This window comes from Triticum dicoccoides, chromosome 1B (assembly GCF_002162155.2).
Source record: "Triticum dicoccoides isolate Atlit2015 ecotype Zavitan chromosome 1B, WEW_v2.0, whole genome shotgun sequence".
In the NCBI taxonomy this organism is placed as follows: domain Eukaryota; kingdom Viridiplantae; phylum Streptophyta; class Magnoliopsida; order Poales; family Poaceae; genus Triticum; species Triticum dicoccoides.
The window spans coordinates 237,730,619-237,738,309 of record NC_041381.1 but is presented as its reverse complement, the minus strand read 5'-3'; positions in this window follow the sequence as shown (position 1 = coordinate 237,738,309).

Below are 7,691 nucleotides of genomic sequence, written 5' to 3'. Positions count from 1 at the left end.
CAATCTAAAACTACTTTTACTTGCCCTTTTGGTACTTTTTCTTATAGACGTATGCCTTTTGGTTTATGTAATTCACCTGCTACCTTTCAAAGATGCATGATGGCTATATTCTCTGATTTTTGTGAAAAGATTTGTGAGGTATTCATGGATGATTTCTCCATTTATGGATCCTCCTTTGATGATTGTTTGAGCAACCTTGATCGAGTTTTGCAGAGATGCGAAGACACTAATCTCGTCCTAAATTGGAAAAAGTGTCACTTTATGGTTAATGAAGGCATTGTCTTGGGGCATAAGATCTCCGAGAGAGGTATTGAAGTTGACAAAGCCAAGGTTGATGCTATTGAAAATATGCCATGTCCCAGGGACATAAAAGGTATCAGAAGTTTCCTTGGTCACGTCGGTTTTTATAGGAGGTTCATTAAGGACTTTTCTAAAATCTCTAGGCCTCTGACTAATTTATTGCAAAAAGATATTCCTTTTGTCTTTGATGATGATTGTGTAGAAGCATTTGAAATACTTAAGAAAGCCTTGATAACTGCACCTATTGTTCAGCCACCTGATTGGAATTTACCTTTTGAAATTATGTGTGATGCTAGTGATTATGCTGTAGGTGCTGTTCTAGGGCAAAGAGTCGATAAGAAATTGAATGTTATCCAGTATGCTAGTAAGACTCTTGACACTGCCCAAAGAAATTATGCTACTTCTGAAAAAGAGTTCTTAGAAGTTGTGTTTGCATGTGATAAGTTTAGACCTTATATTGTTGATTCCAAAGTTACTATTCACACTAATCATGCTGCTAATAAATATCTTATGGAAAAGAAAGATGCTAAGCCTAGACTCATTAGATGGGTTCTCTTGCTCCAAGAATTTGACTTGCATATTATTGATAGAAAGGGAGCTGAGAACCCCATTGCAGACAACTTGTCTAGGTTAGAGAATGTTCTTGATGACCCACTGCCTATGAATGATAGCTTTCCCGATGAACAATTATCGGTCGTTAATGCTTCTCGTCCTGCTCCTTGGTATGCTGATTATGCTAATTACATTGTTGCTAAATTTATACTGCCTAGTTTCACATACCAGCAAAATAAAAAGTTCTTTTATGATTTAAGACATTACTTCTGGGATGACCCACACCTTTATAAAGAAGGAGTAGATGGTGTTATTAGACGTTGTGTGCCTGAGCATGAATAGGAACAGATCCTACACAAGTGTCACTCTGAATCCTATGGAGGACACCACGCTGGAGATAGAACTGCACACAAGGTACTACAATCTAGTTTTTATTGGCTACTCTCTTCAAAGATGCTCGTAAGTTTGTTTTATCTTGTGATGAATGTCAAAGAGTAGGTAACATTAGTAGACGTCAAGAAATGCCTATGAATTATTCTCTTGTTATTGAACCGTTTGATGTTTGGGGCTTTGATTATATGGGACCTTTTCCTGCCTCTAATGGTTATACACATATTTTAGTTGTTGTTGATTATGTTACTAAGTGGGTAGAAGCTATTCCAACTAGTAGTGCTGATCATAACACCTCTATTAAAATGCTTAAAGAATTTATTTTTCCGAGGTTTGGAGTCCCTAGATATCTTATGACTGATTGTGGTTCACATTTTATTCATGGTGCTTTCCGTAAGATGCTTGCTAAGTATGATGTCAATCATAGAATCGCATCTCCTTATCATCCGCAGTCTTGTGGTCAAGTAGATTTGAGCAATAGAGAGCTCAATTAATTTTGCAAAAGACTGTGAATAGATCTAGAAAGAATTGGTCCAAAAAAATTGATGATGCATTATGGGCCTATAGAACTGCATACAAAAATCCTATGGGTATGTCTCCATATAAGATGGTTTATGGAAAAGCGTGTCATTTACCTCTTGAACTTGAACATAAGGCATATTGGGCTATCGAAGAGCTCAATTATGACTTCAAACTTGCCGGTGAGAAGAGGTGTTTGATATTAGCTCACTGATGAATGGAGAACCCAAGCATATGAGAATGCCAAGCTATTCAAAGAAAAAGTCAAACACTGGCATGATAAGAGGATGCAAAAGCGTGAGTTTAACGTAGGAGATTATGTTTTATTATTCAACTCTCATTTAAGATTTTTTGCAGGAAAACTTCTCTCAAAATGGGAAGGTCCCTACATTATCGAGGAGGTCTATCATTCTGGTGCTATAAAAATCAACAACTTTGAAGGCACGAGTCCGAGGGTGGTAAACGGTCAAAGAATTAAACATTATATTTCAGGTAATCCTATCAATGTTGAAACTAATATTATTGAAACCGTAACCCCTGAGGAATACATAAGGGACACTTTCCAGAATGTTCCAGACTCTGAAAAGGTATAGGTATGTGGTAAGGTAAGTAAACTGACTCCAAAACGACTCCAATGGCAATTTTTATCGGTTTTGGAATATTTAAGAATTTTAGGAAGAAAGAAGTAGTCCGAAAGGGACACGAGGCCCCCACGAGAGTGGAGGCCCCCTCCTACTGGGCTCGCCCCCTGTCTCGTGGGCACCTCGTGTGCCTCCCAGACTCCGTTTTTCTTGCACGTTACGTATTTTGGTCGGTAAAAATTCATTATATATACTCCCGAAGGCTTTGAGCACCGTATCACGCAAGTATCCTCTATTTTCGTTTCGAGTTGTTCCTGTTGCAGAATAAAGCAAGATGTCTTCTCAGGAGTCAGTTGGGGAGAGTCGGGTATCCCACCCAACGCCAGGTTCCGGAGCAAATAGCGATGCCTATCACTTTGGACCACCAACGGAGGATGAGATGGAGGCTGATTTGAAAAGGATAGATGCCATGGAGGAGGATCAAGAAGTTACCTCTCGTCTCCGAGCAGAATTCACTATAGAGGAACTACCTAGCCTGGCTGTCCCTACTTTGGTCACTCCTTCCAACTCTAGATTTCTTTCTTATGAAAATATGAAAAAGAGTTTCACTTGTTCTCCAGAAGCTATGCAGTATCCTTGGGTAAAAGGAGCTTTGGTCGTTGCGGGCAAGCTCCGTAAAGAAATTATGTACCTCAAACAACAAGTCAATAAGCTCGAGGAGGAGAACCGTATCCTGAAGGGCATCATCGCCAAGAAGATCATAACACCAACCGTGAAGAAGGAGAAATAATCACATGAATATGGGAACTCCCCTTGGCAACTGCCAAGCTTGGGGGAGGCGCCCGGTTATCGTATCACCATCACACTCCTATCTTTACCGTTTTATTTAGTTCGATCCTTTTTAGTAGTATCTTGATCTAGTAGATTGAAGTTTTGATATCAAGTAGTTTGAGTTTTGCTTTGTGATCTCTTTTCGTAATCGAGTCCGTGAGCTTTCTATAATAAAGATTAGTGTTGAGTCAAGGGCTTTGCTATGTTGCTATGATCCTGAGAAAGTAGAAAGAATAAAAGAATTCATATTGATCTTATGGATAGTGATAACTTCACACATAGAAAGTATGAGGCATAAAAATTGTTGAGAGTTGATGAACGTAGTTTTGGTCATCGTTGCAATTAATAGGAAGTGATAAGGAAAGAGGGGTCCACATACAAATATATTATCTTGGACACCTTTTTATAATTGGGAGCACTCATTAAGTATGACATGCTAAAAGAGTTGACGTTGGACAAGGAAGACAACGTAATAGTTCATATTTTCCGACATCTCAGTTAAAGTATATTGTCATTGACCTTCCAAACATGTTGAGCTTGCCTTTCCCCCTCATGCTAGTCAAATTCCTTGCACCAAGTAGAGATACTACTTGTGCTTCCAAATACCCTTAAACCCAGTTTTGCCATGAGAGTCCACCATACCTACCTATGGATTGAGTAAGATCCTTCAAGTAAGTTGTCAGGTTGCAAGCAATAAAAATTGCTATCTAAATATGTATGACTTATTAGTGCAGAGAAAATAAGCTTTGTACGAACTTGTTGTGGAAGTAATAAAAGCGACGGACTACATAATAAAGGTCCACATACAAGGGGCAACATAAAGTGGCGTTCTTTTGCATTAAGATTTTGTGCATCAACCCTAAACGCACATGACAACCTCTGCTTCCCTCTGCGAAGGGCCTATCTTTTACTTTATGTTTTTACTTTATGCTTGAGTCAAGGTGATCCTCACCTTTCCCTTTTTCATTTTATCCTTTGGCAAGCTCCTCGCGTTTGAAAGATCATGATATATATATCCAGTTGGATGTAAGTTAGCATGGGCTATTATTGTTGACATCCCCTAAAGGTGAATACGTTGGGAGGCAACACAATAAGCCCCTATATTTCTCAGTGTCCAGCTGAATCTCCATAACCACTAGTACTGCATGAGTGTTGGCGATTGTAGAAGACTACGAGATAGTTGAGTATGTGAACTTGCTAAAAAGCTCTTTTGTTGACTCTTTCTGATGTTACGATAAATTGCAATTGCTTCAATGACTGATATTATAGTTTGTTAGTTCCCAATGAAGTTTTTGAACAATACCTGACATTGTGAATTGATTGTTACTTGAGCATAAGAAATCATATGATAAATTATATATATGTCACTGTTATAAGAATGATCATGATGCCCTCATGTCCATATTTTATTTTTATCGACACCTCTATCTCTAAATATGTGGACATATTTTTCGATTTCGGCTTCCGCTTGAGGACAAGCAAGGTCTAAGCTTGGGGGAGTTGATATGTCCATTTTGCATCATGCTTTTATATCAATATTTATTGCATTATGGGCTGTTATTACACATTATATCTCTATACTTATGGCTATTCTCTCTTATTTTACAAGGTTTACCATGAAGAGGGGGAATGCCGGCAGCTGGAATTCTGGCTGGAAAAGAAGCAAACATTGGAAACCTATTCTGCACAGCTCCAAACGTCTGGAAACTCCACAAATCATCTTTTTGGATTTAGTAAGAATTTTTGAGCGAAAGAAATACACAAGGGGGCCCATACCCTGTCCAGGAGACAGGAGGGCGCCCCCCTCCTATAGGGCGCGCCTCCTATCTCCTGGGCCCCTTGGTGGGCCTCTAGTGTCCATCTTCTGCTCTATCATTGCTTTTACCCTGGAAAAAATCGTCTGCAAGCTTACGGGACGAAACTCCGCCGCCACGAGGCGGAACCTTGGCGGAATCAATCTAGGGCTCTGGCAGAGCTGTTCTGCCGGGGACACTTCCCTCCGGGAGGGGGAAATCATCACCAACGTCATCATCAACGATCCTCTCATTGGGAGGGCGTCAATATCCATCAACATCTTCACCAGCACCATCTCCTCTCAAAACCCTAGTTCATCTCTTGTATCCAATCTTGTATCAAAACCACAAATTGGTACCTGTGGGTTGCTAGTAGTGTTGATTACTCCTTGTAGTTGATGCTAATTGGTTTACTTGGTGGAAGATCATATGTTCAGATCCTTTATGCATATTATTACTCCTCTGATTATGAACATGAATATGCTTTGTGAGTAGTTACGTTTGTTCCTGAGGACATGGGTGAAGTCTTGCTATTAGTAGTCATGTGAATTTGGTATTCGTTCGATATTTTGATGAGATGTATGTTGTCTTTTCCTCTAGTGGTGTTATGTGAACGTTGACTATGTGACACTTCACCATTATTTGGGCCTAGAGGAAGGCATGGGGAAGTAATAAGTAGATGATGGGTTGCTAGAGTGACAGAAGCTTAAACCCTAGTTTATGCGTTGCTTCGTTAGGGGCTGATATGGATCCATATGTTTAATGGTGTGGTTAGGTTTACCTTAATTCTTATTTTGTAGTTGCGGATGCTTGCAATAGGGGTTAATCATAAGTGGGATGCTTGTCCAAGTTAGGGCAGTACCCAAGCACCGGTCCACCCACATACCAAATTATCAAAGTACCAAACACGAATCATATGAACGTGATGAAAACTAGCTTGAGGATAATTCCCATGTGTCCTCGGGAGCTCCTTTCTCATTATTAGAAATTGTCCAGGCTTATCCTTTGCTACATAAAGGATTGGGCCACCTTGCTGCACTTTGTTTGCTTTATTTACTTGTTACTCGTTACTATTTATTTTATCACAAAACTATCTATCACCTACAATTTCAGTGCTTGTAGAGAAAACCTTACCGAAAACCGCTTATCATTTCCTTCTGCTCCTCGTTGGGTTTGACACTCTTACTTATCGAAAGGACTATGATTGATCCCCTACACTTGTGGGTCATCATATCTCCGAGGAAGAAGGGCGGCAGCTCTTGGCTCAAATTCATGCCGGCCTCGGTGGTCACCACGCCGCAGCTCAGGCGCTCATAAGCAAGGCCTTCTCTACAGGTTTCTATTGGCTGACGGCCCAAGCAGACGCATAGGATCTTGTCCAACACTGCGTCGGATGCCAGCTTTTCGCCAACCAAAGCCACATGCCACCCACCGCCCAACAAACAATCCCCATCACTTGGCCTTTCGCGGTCTAGGGGCTTGATATGGTCGGACCTCTTAAAGAGGAAGCCATAAGAAAAAGTACCTATTGGTTATGGTGGATAAATTCACTAAGTGGATAGAGGCCAAACTAGTTAAAACGGCTGAAGCTGGACCAGTGATAGACTTCATATCCGGTGTTGTGCACCATTATGGTGTTCCACACAACATCATCACCGACAACGGCTCAAATTTCACAGCCGATGAGGTCAAAACTTGGTGTACTAATCTGGGCATTAAGCTCGATTACGCCTCTGTCTATCACCCACAAATAAACAGTCAAGTCGAACGAGCCAATGGTCTTATTATGAGCGGCATTAAACCTAGGCTAGTGCGGTCTTTTAAAGAATCAGACAACCACTGGGTCGAGGAGCTCGACTTTGTACTCTGGGGGCTGCGAACCACGCCCAATCGCTCTACCGGATATACACCTTTTTTCATGGTGTACGGTGATCACCCACAAGTATAGGGGATCCATCGTAGTCCTTTCGATAAGTAAGAGTGTCGAACCCAACGAGGAGCAGAAGGAAATGATAAGCGGTTTTCAGCAAGGTATTCTCTGCAAGTACTGAAATAAATGGTAACAGATAGTTTTGTGATAAGATAAATTGTAACGAGCAACAAGTAACAAAAGTAAATAAAGTGCAGCAAGGTGGCCCAATCCTTTTTGTAGCAAAGGACAAGCCTGGACTAAATCTTATAATAGGAAAAGCGCTCCCGAGGACACATGGGAATATCGTCAAGCTAGTTTTCATCATGCTCATATGATTCGCGTTCGGTACTTTGATAATTTGATATGTGGGTGGACCGGTTCTTGGGTACTGCCCTTACTTGGACAAGCATCCCACTTATGATTAACCTCTATTGCAAGCATCTGCAACTACAACAAAAGTATTAAGGTAAACCTAACCATAGCATGAAACATATGGATCCAAATCAGCCCCTTACGAACCAATGCATAAACTAGGGTTTAAGCTTCTGTCACTCTAGCAACCCATCATCTACTTATTACTTCCCAATGCCTTCCTCTAGGCCCAAATAATGGTGAAGTGTTATGTAGTCGACGTTCACATAACACCACTAGAGGCTAGACAACATACATCTTATCAAAATATCGAACGAATACCAAATTCACATGACTACTAATAGCAAGACTTCTCCCTTGTCCTCAGGAACAAACGTAACTACTCACAAAGCATATTCATGTTCATAATCAGAGGAGTAATAATATGCATAAAGGATCTGA